At 41.8% G+C, this 16,638-nt stretch overlaps 1 protein-coding gene across 8 annotated transcripts in view; it reads left to right on the top strand.

Annotated features, from left to right (window-relative positions):
- Positions 1 to 16,638, top strand: part of LOC134222299 (stAR-related lipid transfer protein 13) — a 433,861-nt gene that overhangs the window by 378,610 nt on the left and 38,613 nt on the right. The gene's annotated exons all lie outside the window — the stretch shown is intronic.

The following is a 16,638-nucleotide window of genomic DNA, read 5'->3' as shown; positions in this document are numbered from 1 at the left end:
TAAGTGCAAATTTGCCTACGATCCGAAATTCAAGTGTTCCGAGTTCCGAAATGGAAAACGTCCTGGTTCCAAAATGATAATAGTCCGAGTCCCAAGAGGTAAATCAAGCAAATTTCGAGAGGCAATTTTTCGGATTTTCGAGATTTGAATTGTGCGAGATGAATGAGAATTAAAATGACCCGTGAAGTTCGAAATGTAAATTATCTGTGTTCCAATTAGGAATTCTTCGCGCTCAGATAAGACATTCTCCGCATTTCGGGAAGAAATACTCTGAGTTTTTAAGATTCAAATTGCCCGAGTAGAAAATCTTACAAGTTCAGGTGAGAAATTCTCCGTTTTCCGAGAAAGAATTCTCCTAGGTCTGATAAGGAACCATCCGTGACCCCATAAGAAATTTTCTTGACCCGATCTGTGACCCGATAAGGAAACAAACTCGGAGAAGCTTATTATCCGAAAACCAAGAAGGGGTTTCTTCGCGTTCCAATGAAGGATTCTCCACGGCACGAGACAAAATTCTATGATTTCTTGACCCCAGTTGCACATTTCGAACAGATTTGGTTGCAGCAACTTCAATGTGCCTAAATTTTGTCACATGTAAGTTGCGGCAAAGAACTTGCAACATGTGTGCTAGTCGGGGAAGGAATTCTAAACATTCCGAAAGGGAATTGTTCAGGTTCCTAGAAGCGAATACTTCGAGCTTCGAAATGCTAAATTTCCGAGTCTCGTGAATGATTTTTTTCATGCTCCGATAAGAAATTGGAGTAAATCATTTCGCATTCGCAAATAGTCCGATTCCCGAGAAGGCATACTCCATGTTACGATATTGGACTAACTCGTTCCGATAAGAAGTAACTTTTTTGTAACTGTTCCTTGATTACTGAGAAGCAAATTGTTCTAGTTAAGATAAGGAGTTTTTTTATGTTTCGATAAATAAATTTCCGCATTCTAAGAAGCAATTCTTCTTCTTCAATGGCTCTTCATTCCAACTGAAACTTGGCCTGCTTTTCAACTTAGTATTCTATTTACATTTCCTCAGTTATTTATTGAAAGCTTTTTTATGCCCGCCTTGTATGAGTATGTATCTCGTGTGGCAAGTAAAATGGGCCGCTTTCCGATGAAAAATTGTACGATGTTTCAAGAAAAATTACTCCGGAATCCGAGAAGGAAATCCTCGCGTTCCGAAAAGAAATTCTTCGACTTCACGGCAGGAATTTTCTGCTTTTCGAGAAGAAATTTTGTGATTCCCGAGAAGCAAATCGTAAGAATTCCGTGAAGAAGTGTTTCGCCTTCTAAAAAGAATTTGTCTGAGTTTCGTGATGCAAATTGTTCTCTTCGTTCCGAGGAGCGAAATTTCCGAGTTCCATGTCCAAGTCCATGTAGCAAATTGCCCTAGCTTCGAGGAAAGTTTTTCTGAGTTTTGATTTCCTATACAGAACTATCCGCACGTCAGGAAGCTAATGATCTGAAATCCGAGAATCAAACTGTTCGAAATTCGGTTTTCAAGGAGCACATTGGCCGAGTTCCGTGGAGGAATGCTTTGCCTTCAGAAATGGATTTTCCTGAGTTCCGTGAAGCAAAGTGTTAGAACTCAGAAGAGTTTCGCGATTTCTGAGATCGTATCTTTTGTGCTCCAAAGGGCCTGAAGGGTCTGCAGAAAAAAAGAAAAAAAAGATAACGACGGCCTTAGTTGGAAAAGAAAGTCTCCCCCATTCTTCTCAACCAGAAAAACTATAAAATCTTGCCTCTTTGGCTTCGGTATGTAAACACTTTGTCAAATACTCTACCCCTGGGAGGGAGAAACAGATACGAAAAATGTGTGTGCCAAGCCAAGCCGAAATCTTGCTGTCAGTGTGAGCCGAAAACGGTATGCTAAGTGAAGGACTTTTTCATTCCAGACGGTATAGGGTACCCCATGTCGAAGGAACTTTCACTATCAGCAAAATTCCTGCTTCTGGATCTGATAAACAAAACATGGCAAAACTGCTCTTTTTCGGAAAGAATGGCGACAGAGTTCCGATCTCTCTGACCTCCGGTAATTGTAAGGTCAGGAAAAGGTTGGTAAATAGCTGTCTACGGGGAAAGTTGGCTTGGATTCCGACAACACGCATCCTGGCATGGATATGGGACGAGCACCTATTTCGTTGGCCTAAGGGATGTCCTCCAGGATGCCTTCAAGCAGTAAATGTATGCCGAACTTGTCGTCGCAAATCAGGACGTCCTAATATTCAAGCAACTCAGCGGAAGAGTTTCAATAACTCACGGGTCTTAATAGGCAGCGAAAACAGACGAGAGTGTCTGGGAGCTACACTTTTCTGGTCGCCATGGAAGGAGCCTCTCGCCATCTGCCGATCAACATCTAGGGGAAGTGCACCGGTTTTGGCCAACTTAGCGCCTAATTTGGCCATCCCTGAAAAATACATATTTTTCCAAAATAATCGATCAGTTGAAAGCAGCGTTAAAGGGTGAGGGATATATCTCTTGTTGGAACTAATAAAACTCTTGCAAATTGGTTTATTTTTGGAGTTACTCGCAAAATTGGCCAAATTAGGAACAAAACCGGTACAGTTCCCCTACACCTCTATTCATCATGACCACATCTTGTCAGTAGTCATCGGCGGAACACCAGGGTGTGTGTGTAGTGAGTTCCGTTCACCATTGGGCTACTTCGGAAGGATTTACGTTGACAGGCAGCAAATGCTTCCGCGGTCGTGTCTGTAGAGGCAAACATCAGCTGTCAAGGCCAAGTATCAAACTAGACGAAATACACATCCTCAATCGGAGGACAGTGCAGTTCCCCGGGGTGTCGAATGACCGAAGCCTAACCATCCTGCCCTACTTCCAGTCTGATATGATTACCTATTGCGCCAGAGTCAATCTAATTCAGACACTCTCTAGGCCTCACAGGCCCAACAAAGGGGGTCTTTTTTAATGGGTTACAGAAGCAATCATAGGCAGGCTTCTGTATGGGCTGGAGCTTAGCTCACTCGACTACTGAAACTTGGTAAACATTCTGTCATCGACCTTCAACTAATATATCATGTCTATCCGCAACATGTGCTTGCGGCAATGCCGCAAAGTCGCTACCTTCACCGCACCAACGTCCGTGGAATATAGAATAGGATCTTCAGGGACGCCGTCACCCCACCTTATAATGAACCGATTCTCATCCCAGCCAACTCTCCCATGGCGACCACCTGAAACTCCAAAAATAACCCCTGGATATATGGCGTCCTAGCCAACGAGCACCAGTAGACAAACTTAGCCTGGATCCAGAGGCACTGTGGGGTGCCGGGGAACGCCATGTTGGACCTTCTGTCTAGGATCGGTTACCAAGGTACACCCGGTCTAGTCTCAGAACTATTTCAACAAGCTGTCATTATGATCAAGATGCCCCTATCCGATATAACCATACATAAGCAGTCCGATCTGCTCTCCTTTTGTAAGCATGAATTCACAGATCCCAGTATCTGAAAAATTCAAGATCTGATTTCAACTTTATTTAGAATTTTATGCCATCGAATAATTTACTCGGGAAGTCTTGAATATCCGAGACGCGGTCTGTTTCTGCTCTTTGCTTCCGGACATCAGTTTTAGGGTGGTTTGAATTTTTAAAGAGTTCATCGTGGCCAACGAAAGCGAAGGGCATCTTATATAAGGCAGTTGAAACGTTCTTTCCCATCAAATTGAACCCCGTTCTTGCAACCAAGTAGACTATTGAAGCACACTGTAGGCATTGTTATTCTTGTGCACTTTGAGACGAGAAAATCGTCAACGTAAACAATTAAAAAGTGCTCATTGTTAAATACAACTTATTAAATATTCCCCAGCGATACTGGGTCATTATGCCGTAGGCAATTTGGCCGAATGGTCATTAGGCTGAATGGCCATTAGGCCGAATGTGAAGTGGAGAATGAGATTTGTAGTATGAAGAAGGGAGAAGGAAGAAGGAAAAAAGAAGAAGGAAAAAAAAAGAAATAAGAAAGAAGATGGAAGAAGGATAAAGAAATGACCTTTCGGCCTAATGACCTTCTGCCTAATGGTCTGATACCTCCCCTGCAACGTGCACACAAACATACGACTGCACGGGTCAAAAATTCCATATAAAAAATGTGTAAATATTGCCTTTATTGAAATTTACTCGGATGAAAACATGTAAACATTGCCCTCATATAATGTCAAATGACGTTCCAGGCCTCTAGTTCCACATAGTTTACTGCATCTTATATGTGATCGGATTCAGTCACAATCAAGTTGCTGCAGCCATTTTTGTCTAACTTGTGCTGCTGGGGGTATCACCTCTTCAAAGTCAACACTGAGAGTAAAGGGGATCCATACACGCCCCAACATGTTGTTCAACTTTGACTCCGCTCAAAAAAATTTGGTTCTATCTGATCAAAGTTGAAGCGAAGACCAGAAAGTGGTCTTCGGTTAGAGAGTCTGTGGGCAAGTCGTACGACTGTTGGACAGTACAACGCTCAGACGCTCCGACTTTAATCCGACCGAACCAAATTTCCTGGACGGAGTAAAAGTTATACAGCATGCCGAACCGTGTATGGGGCCCTTAAAATCTCGTACCACAAATCTCGCTTTGAGGCACACGATTTTGCTGGATCCATACAGCTGGGAAATCCATCGTCTAACAACTAGCTGTTTGCATTTTGGGAGCGGCATTCAATCCATCCCACTATCCATAGCGGCTTTCAAGGCCTCTCATTCCAGACTAGCGCTTTCCTCCTGAAATAGTATCGGTTCCCGCTAGTAGCAGGCGCCGCTATTGATGTACCATAAATCGCATTTTTCCTTGGTAGCTAGGGTTATGCGCTAATTCGTCCATGGCGCTAGCATTCGTCATATCAAATTCTAAATCACTAAATACTCGCGAATCGTAAACTAAAATAATGAACTAACCATCTGGCGAGATAGAAAAAGTGTACACTACGATCTGCATTCATTTAAATTACATTCCGGTGTTACTTACTTGAAATACAGATACATTTAACTTTGCGGCAGTGACTTTTCACAATTTCCTACGTTACCCGTGCGACGAAGGAAAATCCAGTTCGTTCACTGCTGTAGAAGACGCGCAACACCGTCACCAAAATCAACTTAATTCACTGCTTTTCACCGCACTTTTCAAATAAATTTCTCACGGCGCACTAAATAAAAGCAATGTTTATTGCTCAAGTGAAAAATAATTGAAAAATAACTACCGGAAGGCGTTCAAATGATCTGTTTTTTCAAACTTTAGAGCGTTTGAAATTTATTTTCTTCGTCGCCTTGTTTATAGTCGAAAAACGCGTTGCCAAACTGGCAGTTTGAACTGAAATAATCTTATGTTACACATCTGATAATACATCATGCAGTCAATAAAAGTGGGTTTTTCAATTATTTTCCGCTAGTGTAATAAAAGAAAAGTCTTCCAAATAAATATTTTTCATACACACTCGTCATTCACACCAAAATTTTCCACTATTCCAAAAGTTTGAAACAGGAGAAATAATTTCATAACAGAAATCAGTTGGCAGCACTACCCACGTACATGTTAAGCATGTGTGTTAGTTGTTTGACAGACTGAGGCATTTAACTGAATGGCAGCACAATCGAAACCATTTTTATGCGGTCGAAATGGGGTTGCAATAGGAAATTTTTGTTAACTGGAACCGAAGTAAACTTTTAAGTTTGACTTTCAAAATTGACCGAAACGAACGTTATTCTGCATAAAGTCACAGATAAGTCGTCCAGTTATCCAAGAAATGGCTTGAGCTCAGGAACAAAGATTTGCAGTCCTGTTTTAAGTATGGTACATGCTCCTTGTGGTACAGAGAAAGAATACGTAGATGATCAATTTTCCGGTTTCAAATATGGTACATGCTCTCTGTAGTACAAAGAACAGAATGCGTTCACTGCATATGTTCTTGGTCATCCAAGAAATCCCTGGAGTAAGGCCTTTCGATCTACACGTGTAACTGAAGATCAATTTTCCGGTTTCAAATATGGTACATGCTCTCTGTAGTACAAAGAACAGAATGCGTTCACTGCATATGTTCTTGGTCATCCAAGAAATCCCTCGAGTAAGGCCTTTCGATCTACACGTGTAACTGAAGATCAATTTTCCGGTTTCAAATATGGTACATGCTCTCTGTAGTACAAAGAACAGAATGCGTTCACTGCATATGTTCTTGGTCATCCAAAAAATCCCTGGAGTAAGGCCTTTCGATCTACACGCGTAATTGAAGATCAATTTTCCGGTTTCAAATATGGTACATGCTCTCTGTAGTACAAAGAACACAATGCGTTCATTGCATATTTTCTTGGTCATCCAAGAAATCCCTGGAGTAAGGCCTTCCGATCTACACGAGTAACTGAAGATCAATTTTCCGGTTTCAAATATGGTACATGCTCTCTGTAGTACAAAGAACAGAATGTGTTCACTGCATATGTTCTTGGTCATCCAAGAAATCCCTGGAGTAAGGCCTTTCGTTCTACACGCGTAACTGAAGATCAATTTTCCGGTTTCAAATATGGTACATGCTCTCTGTAGTACAAAGAACACAATTCGTTCATTGCATATGTTCTTGGTCATCCAAGAAATCCCTGGAGTAAGGCCTTCCGATCTACACGCGTAACTGAAGATCAATTTTCCGGTTTCAAATATGGTACATGCTCTCTGTAGTACAAAGAACAGAATGCGTTCACTGCATATGTTCTTGGTCATCCAAGAAATCCCTGGAGATTAGGCCTTCCGATCTACACGTTTAACTGAAGATCAATTTTTCGGTTTCAAATATGGTACATGCTCTCTGTAGTACAAAGAACAAAATGCGTTCACTGCATATGTTCTTGGTCATCCAAGAATTCCCTGAAGTAAGGCCTTTCGATCTACACGCGTAACTGAAGATCAATTTTCCGGTTTCAAATATGGTACATGCTCTCTGTAGTACAAAGAACAGAATGCGTTCACTGCATATGTTCTTGGTCATCCAAGAATCCCCAGTGTAAGACCTTCCGATCTACACGCGTAACTGAAGATCAATTTTCCGGTTTCAAATATGGTACATGCTCTCTGTAGTACAAAGAACAGAATGCGTTCACTGCATATGTTCTTGGTCATCCAAGAAATCCCTGAAGTAAGGCCTTTCGATCTACACGCGTAACTGAAGATCAATTTTCCGGTTTCAAATATGGTACATGCTCTCTGTAGTACAAAGAACAGAACGCGTTCACTGCATATGTTCTTGGTCATCCAAGAAATCTCTGGAGTAAGGCCTTTCGATCTACACGTGTAACTGAAGATCAATTTTCCGGTTTCAAATATGGTACATGCTCTCTGTAGTACAAAGAACAGAATGCGTTCACTGCATATGTTCTTGGTCATCCAAGAAATCCCTGGAGTAAGGCCTTTCGATCTACACGCGTAACTGAAGATCAATTTTCCGGTTTCAAATATGGTACATGCTCTCTGTAGTACAAAGAACAGAATGCGTTCACTGCATATGTTCTTGGTCATCCAAGAAATCCCTGGAGTAAGGCCTTTCGATCTACACGTGTAACTGAAGATCAATTTTCCGGTTTCAAATATGGTACATGCTCTCTGTAGTACAAAGAACAGAACGCGTTCACTGCATATGTTCTTGGTCATCCAAGAAATCCCTGGAGTAAGGCCTTTTGATCTACACGCGTAACTGAAGATCAATTTTCCGGTTTCAAATAGGGTACATGCTCTCTGTAGTACAAAGAACAGAGTTCGTTCACTGTATATGTTCTTGTTCATCCAAGAAATCCCTGGAGTAAGGCCTTTCGATGTACACGCGTAACTGAAGATCAATTTTCCGGTTTCGAATATGGTACATGCTCTCTGTAGTACAAAGAACAGAATGCGTTCACTGCATATGTTCTTGGTCATCCAAGAAATCCCTGGAGTAAGGCCTTCCGATGTACACGCGTAACTGAAGATCAAATTTCCGGTTTCAAATATGGTACATGCTCTCTGAAGTACAAAGAACATAATGCGTTCACTGCATATGTTCTTGGTCATCCAAGAAATCCCTGGAGTAAGGCCTTTCGATCTACACGCGTAACTGAAGATCACTTTTCCGGTTTCAAATATGGTACATGCTCTCTGTAGCACAAAGAACAGAATGCGTTCACTGCTTATGTTCTTGGTCATCCAAGAAATCCTTGGAGTAAGGCCTTTCGATCTACACGCGTAGCTGATGCTCAATTCTCCGGTTTCAAATAAGGTACATGCTCTCTGTAGTACGAATAACGGAATGCCCTCACAGCATATGTTCTTGGTCATTCAAGAAATCCCTGGAATACAATTTGATCTTCACGCGTAGCTGAAGATCAATGTTCCGATTTTAAATATGGTTTATGCTCTCTTCATATTGAATACATTTGTGTTGAACTTGATGTTAAACTTAAAAAACACACAAATAAAGGGATGATTCAAATATGACGTCCACTATTTTTTTAGATTTCTAGACCCCCTCCCTCCTCTGTCACGCTTTTTTGTATACCTTTTATATGCAGTGTCACAAAATCTTACAAACCCCTCCCCTCCTAAAACCTGTGACATCATTGTTGAACGACCTCAAAGAAAAAAAACCCAACTTAGTTCACCGAATAGTGATACTGCCTTTCTCGCATTTAGTCAAGACACCAACCTTATATGTCGCTTATATGGCTCGGCTTAATGTACCATTTTCGTAATAACTTTCAAACGCGATCAACTAGGCGTTGCCTTCTATCGAATAAAACTTGTTGCGAGAAAATCGGCTAAGGATTGCTATAAGAAAAGTTGTCTAATGTTTTTCTTAGCTTTTGTGCACACATACACACACATACACACACATACACAAACACATACACAAACATACACGACCGGAACTGTCGGACCACCTCTGCAACCCGAAGACAAAGACGGCGCAATGCGCGAAAGCGTCCCCTGCGATAGCCGCCGGTAGTCGGGGCACCATCAGTGCGGAAGTTTCCTTCACCGGAACTGGTGGACCACCCTCGACGCCGGGGGAAGTCAGGAGGATTCGAGTGAGGAAATTTGCGGCACGACCGCCGAGGGATCGAGACAACGTAGAAGTGGATCTCAGCAAGCCAGTCGGCGAACTAGCCTAAGCTAGGGGCCGGAATTTTAGAAGAAGTGCATGAGCACAGCCCCCCCCCGGAATTAGTCGCAGCATCCCGTGGTCCCGGGGGGATCGAGGCAAGGAGGATAAGGGACCCGGTTTATCAAGGAGGCACATTTTAGCAGGTCGGGAGGAGCCCATCCCTGTTCGCCTTCGAGCATAGTGTGGATGCTCGAGGTGTCTGTCGCGCAGATTTTGATGGCCTTTCACCCTTGTAGAAAAATAAAAAATAAAAAATACACACACATACACACATGCATACAGTTCGTTGAGTCGAGTAGATTGGTATATAACACTATGGGTCTCCGGGCCTTCTATAAAAAGTTCGTTCTTGAGGTGAAATGATAGCCTTTCGGTACAACTTTGTTGTATGAGAAAGGCAAAAATAATGGGTACATTATATATTCAAAACAGGCCTTTATATCGTTATTTACGCGTGTCGATCTGAAATGATCCACTTCAGGTATTTCTTGGATATCCGCGAACGGCTTTCATGCGCAGATTCTGTTACTGTGAAACCTCCATGAGTCGATATTAAAGGGACCTTACATTTACAAAACCATCTTGTAGATCATTGGTTATGCATGTAGATCTGAAGGCCTCCACTTCAGGTATTTCTTGGATAACCGCGAACGTCTTCCATACGCAGATTCTGTTATATGTACTACAATGGGTACATAACATTGAAAAAACAAGCCTGTAGATCATTGGTTACGCGTGTAGACCTGAAGGCCTTCACTTCAGGTATTTTGTGGATAATCGTGAAGATCTCCCATACGCAGATTTTATTATATGTACCACAATGGGTATATTGCATTTACAAAACAGGCCTGAAGATCATTGGTTACGAGTGTAGATCTGAAGGCCTCCACTTCAGGTTTTTTTTTTTTATAACCGTGAAGATCTTCCATACGCAGATTCTATCATAGGTACCACTATGGATATATTACATTTACAAAACAGGCCTGTAGATCATTGGTTACGCGTGTAGACCTGAAGGCCTTCACTTCAGGGATTACTTGGATAACCGTGAAGATCTTCCATGCGCAGATTCTGTTATATGTACCACAATGGGTATATTGCATTTACAAAACAGGCCTGTAGATCATTGGATACGCGTGTAGATCTGAAGACCTCCACTTCAGGTATTTCTTGGATAACCGCGAACGTCTTCGATACGCAGATTCTGTTATATGTACCACAATGGGTACATTACATTAACAAAATAGGCCTGTAGATCATTGGTTACGCGTGTAGATCTGAAGGCCTGCACTTCCGGTTTTTCTTGGATAACCGCGAACGTCTTCCATACGCAGATTCTGTTATATGTACCACAATGGGTAAACTACATTTACAAAACAGGCCTGTAGATCATCGGTTACGCGTGTAGACCTGAAGGCCTTCACTTCAGGGATTTCTTGGATAACCGTGAATATCTTCCATACGCAGATTCTGTTATATGTACCACAATGGGTATATTACATTTACAAAACAGGCCGGTAGATCATTGGATACGCGTGTAGATCTGAAGACCTCCACTTCAGGTATTTCTTGGATAACCGCGAACGTCTTCGATACGCAGATTCTGTTATATGTTCCACAATGGGTACATTACATTAACAAAATAGGCCTGTAGATCATTGGTTACGCGTGTAGATCTGAAAGCCTTCACTGCCGGTATTTCTTGGTTAACCGCGAACGTCTTCCATACGCAGATGCTGTTATATGTATTACAATGGGTATATTACATTTACAAAACAGGCCTGTACATCATTGGTTACGCGTGTAGACCTGAAGGCCTTCACTTCAAGGAATTCTTGGATATCCGTGAGGATCTTCCATACGCCGATTCTGTTATATGTACCACAATGGGTGTATTACATTTACAAAACAGGCCTGTAGATCATTGGATACGCGTGTAGATCTGAAGACCTGCACTTCAGGTATTTCTTGGATAACCGCGAACGCCTTCGATACGCAGATTCTGTTATATGTACCACAATTGGTACATTACATTAACAAAACAGGCCTGTAGATCATTGGTTACGCGTGTAGACCTGAAGGCCTTCACTTCAGGGATTTCTTGGATAACCGTGAAGATCTTCCATACGCAGATTCTATCATATGTACCACAATGGATATATTACATTTACAAAACAGGCCTGTAGATCATTGGTTACGCGTGTAGACCTGAAGGCCTTCACTTCAGGGATTTCTTGGATAACCGTGAAGATCTTCCATACGCAGATTCTATCATATGTACCACAATGGATATATTACATTTACAAAACAGGCCTGTAGATCATTGGATACGCGTGTAGATCTGAAGACCTCCACTTCAGGTATTTTTTGGATAACCGCGAACGCCTTCGATACGCAGATTCTGTTATATGTACCACAATTGGTTCATTACATTAACAAAACAGGCCTGTAGATCATTGGTTACGCGTGTAGACCTGAAGGCCTTCACTTCAGGAATTCCTTGGATAACCGTGAAGATCTTCCATACGCAGATTCTTTTATATGTACCACAATGGGTATATTACATTTACAAAACAGGCCTGTAGATCATTGGATACGCGTGTAGATCTGAAGACCTCCACTTCAGGTTTTTCTTGGATAACCGCGAACGTCTTCGATACGCAGATTCTGTTACATGTACCACAATGGGTACATTACATTTACAAAACAGACCTGTAGATCATTGGTTACGCGTGTAGACCTGAAGGCCTTCACTTCAGGGATTTCTTGGATAACCGTGAAGATCTTCCATACGCAGATTCTGTTATATGTACCACAATGGGTATATTACATTTACAAAACAGGCCTGTAGATCATTGGTTACGCGTGTAGACCTGAAGGCCTTCACTTCAGGGATTTCTTGGATAACCGTGAAGATCTTCCATACGCAGATTCTATCATATGTACCACAATGGATATATTACATTTACAAAACAGGCCTGTAGATCATTGGTTACGCGTGTAGACCTGAAGGCCTTCACTTCAGGAATTTCTTGGATAACCGTGAAGATCTTCCATACGCAGATTCTGTTATATGTACCACAATGGGTATATTACATTTACAAAACAGGCCTGTAGATCATTGGATACGCGTGTAGATCTGAAGACCTCCACTTCAGGTTTTTCTTGGATAACCGCGAACGTCTTCGATACGCAGATTCTGTTACATGTACCACAATGGGTACATTACATTAACAAAATAGGCCTGTAGATCATTGGTTACGCGTGTAGATCTGAAGGCCTTCACTTCCGGTATTTCTTGGATAACCGCGAACGTCTTCCATACGCAGATTCTGTTATATATACTATAATGGAAACATTACATTTACAAAACAGGCCTGTAGATCATTGATTACGCGTGTAGATCTGAAGACCTCCACTTCAGGTATTTCTTGGTTAGCCGCGAACATCCTACGTACACATATTCTATTCAATGTTTCACAATGTACACATATCATATTCAGATCAGGCCAATATTAATTGAATTTATGTTATTTTTATTTAACACGGTACGATACCGCATAAAAAACTAATTTGGTGTACTTGTAGAAATCGCAACACCAATACCAACAGATTTATTTGACAGCAATCCATCAAGTTTTAGACTGGACGAATGAAAATTCTCATGGACGTAATCAGATTTTCATAAGACAAATTTGAAAAATTTGAAGGGTATTTTTGATTGCCGATTCTCAATAAACTATGATTTGTTCAATGCGCTAATAGTACACAATGAAAACTAGGAACTCTAAAATACGTGTTGCATACAATTTAGTTAGAGTAAGTAGTTGGGCTGGCGTATAAATTAGATTTGAAAACCAAGCACTACCTACTACGACGGGAATTAGCTCACTACCCTATAGAGCAAACATCGACACCGCCCTCGTTTTCTTGTTTCGCACTCGGTTTCACTTCGATGCCCCGCTTCGCGTATTGCCAGGCTCGGCAATCGCGCCGCAGATGATCGGCCTTTCCGCATTGGTAGCAGGTTTTTCCCGTACTATTCTTTCCCGATTTTTCTTCATCGCGTTCATGACAGCCACTTCACCGCCCACTCCTCCAGAACACACAATTCTTCGCTTAAAATCCTCCAGCACTGTCACGTTCACTGCCTGTTGTACCTGCATCTAACTGCACAATGCTAATTGCATATTATTCGGCAACTTGGCCTTACGAAAATCAATTTTTTGTTAAATTTTTTGGCTGGCTCTTAGTGGGAGGTTAAGGGTTCGAGTTTCTCCAAGACACGTGGATTCTTTCTCGCAAATTCCAGATTTCAGATTTCATAAGAATTTTGTGTTTGTTCCAACCAACAATAGTCTGTATTTTTGTTGTGCATAAGCTGCTCTTGTTCGGGCATGATGCCCGCGGGGATGGATGGTGAAGTGAGCGATAATCGTTTCTGATTTCAACCGTGCGCTCAGTGTGCTTTGCCTATCGAGGATCAAAACGCTTGCATCGAATGCTTCGGCCGATGTAAGTTATCTATTCACGTTGACGCTTGCCGGGCGCGTCAGCAAAGGAGATACAACTTCTGCAGTAGATAAAAAAACGCTATATTTGTGTGTGATGTTTGTCTCAGCCTGGCCGAGTACGACGATGGGCACAGTGAAAAACGGTTGGACGAAATTGCCAATAAATTGGAAAGTCTCACGGATATTGCAGAAATGGCAAAAAACTTTGAAAAAATATTGTGTAACCCGACCAGTAGATAGTAACAGATTTATATCAGAACTTGTTATTCTGTTACAGCAGTTTTTTATAACAGCAGTTGTTATAAAACGTGTACCATTAGTAATTAAAATAACAAAAATTGTCACAAAAGCTCTCTCTCGCCGGGTCCGCAGCCCATACGGTGGTGTTTGGGGTACGCGCCTTACCGTCACGGCTGCCTGAAGACGACTGACAACTTATTCTTCTCGGAGGCATTCCTCCAACGTTACCCGGACTAATAGCAACCGAACAATGCAACGATTGTTGGATTTACGACACGGAGAAACGGACACATTGGACTCACGATGAGATAGACCAGCATCCACAACCAATGAATAATGGAAAATCTAAAAGATTCTGTGTGGATTCTGGTAGCAGAATACAACAGTAGATCTCGGCACAGTAGCGGTTAAGTAACACAGAGTGCCTACCGCCGTCCTTCCGCCGCCTGCTGAATTAGTCGGAAATTTCACACACAGTTATGAAAATAGAAAAAATGGTTATTTTCAAGCCAGAACGGAGCAGCCCTCAGTATCCACAAAGGCTGATAACTGCTCGAAACTTGATCCAGTGGAACATTCGGTCGAGGGAACACGCGTTGATGCTAGCCAGCGCTGCCTTTGAAATATTCAAGACAAAGTACGACGTTGCAATACAAAAGCCGTTAAGACCAAAAATCGAGGTAATCGGTAATTTTTAAGGATATGAATGCGGACCCGAACCTTAAAAACAGTGCTCGAAGTAACTGATGTCATGCGTTGCTTCAATTGTTCCGAATATGGACACAAAGCTGTTTGTTGTAAGAAAACCGCATGCTGTCCGAAATGTGCTGAGGGCCATCAATCAAGTTAATGAATGTGATTCTGATCTCGTAAAATGTATCAATTGCCATCTGCTGAACACTAGTCGCAGCTAACCATACGATTCACTCATCCTGGACTGTCCCATCCAAGATTTTTTTCTGTACAGGTTATCCGACTTCGTCAGTAGATGGGAATAACCAGCGCGGGGGGGGGGGGGGGTACATACATTTTCAATGCAAAACGTAATCAAACGAACATAAATTCCATACAAAAATCCAAGATGGCTGAGTTTGGGATATTGACAAGTCGGATAACCTGTACATAAAAATCTTGGTCCCATCTTTGCCAAGCGCCTCAAGTCTTGACGAGCATAGATTTTTCAACATAGCAATCAGTTGAAACTGTTAACCTGACATCTGACTTCGCCACGCTTTACGCTGATCACGAACTGACAAACTTGCCTCTGGCCGTGAGAAAGACCCTTATCCGTTCATCACAGTTAAGCCATTCCAGTCTACATTCATCAGTTCATCACGTTCACTTCCTGACATCTCACGTGACTCCAGCCGCAAGTGTGATTGAAGAACTTCAGGCCGCTCCGTATATCGTCTCAGCCAGCAAGCTACCAAACTACGATGCACTGCCTCTGCCAGTTTTACCTATCAGCGCTCAGCTTTCTTTATACCACATGATATCTGTGTACTACCAGAATGTGAGAGGGCTGCGCACAAAAGTTAGTCAACTTCGTTTGGCGTTATCCAGTTGTGACTATGACGTACTCGTTTTCATGGAATTTACGAGCAGATATCAAACGTAGTGAAATTTCTTCCGATTACACATTTTCCGATGCGATCGCTACGGTTTAACCAGTCATCAATTACGAGGTGGTAGCGTTTTGGTCGCAGTCAGAAATTCACTGAAAAGTGAATCTGTATTGTCAGTTAACTCGATTGAACTGGAGAACTGGAGCAAATCGCCGGCCACATTAAGTCAAAAACTGGGCCCATAACCTGTGGATGAGTACAATTCACTACACAGGGAACCAGGTTTTGTTTCGGATAACCAAGAAAGGAAGCGACCTTGAAACAAGCATCAGTAACAAACTAAGCAAGGGCAAGAAACAGTTTATAGTTAAACTTTGACATCCAACAATGAAGACACATATCTTGTTAGAGACTGTACTCGATGTCCTCTTTAAAACTGAATGCCCGCACTTTGCCCTTGACTTCACATGAGATATGTACAAAGGAGTGGCCGACTTATTTTGATACTTTTATCCACTTTTTCTTCAAATTGAGCTCGCTTTGGAATACCTTATGTGTTTTACTTTGATACAAAAAAACATTGTTATCTCCGTACCAGTATAACATTGAGGATCGAAACATTCGGTCGACACTTCAACAGATTCAATACTTTCCTTGCCATATTTGGATTAGTTGTCTTCGGTGTTTTACCAATGTCTGGCCGTAGCTGGGTCGTTTGGGTCTCCTTTAATGGAATCATCATCCGTGACACCATCAAATTATGTTCGGATCATGTACGGTGTTTTATGAGACGTTTCGCGGTGGCCCGATTATTCACTTTTAATGCTTTGTTTTGGTATGATTTTTCGTGAACTTTCCATTAGGTAAGAACACAAAATAATGTTAGTAACGTTTTACTTTTCATTAGTGTTATCTTCAGCATTTTATGATTGGAATGCAATGGTATGAATAATCTAACGACACGTTTCATATGAAAAACTTTGTTCTAAAGCCCTGGTTATCGAAAAGTAAAACAGGTCGAATTGATGAATCACCAAACAAACGGGCTCCCACTAAGCAGACAAACGCGAGAAAAACAGCTGATTCGATCTGTCTCATAAAATGCATTATTGCAAAAGTCATTCCCCAGCATAAATTTCCAAGATTTTCCTTATTTTTCGCGTGAATGACCGCCACTGTGCGTCGTCGTCGTCG

This window comes from Armigeres subalbatus, chromosome 1 (assembly GCF_024139115.2).
Source record: "Armigeres subalbatus isolate Guangzhou_Male chromosome 1, GZ_Asu_2, whole genome shotgun sequence".
In the NCBI taxonomy this organism is placed as follows: Eukaryota; Metazoa; Arthropoda; class Insecta; order Diptera; family Culicidae; genus Armigeres; species Armigeres subalbatus.
The sequence above is the reverse complement of the archived record's forward strand: the minus strand, read 5'-3'. Positions and strand labels throughout refer to the sequence as shown.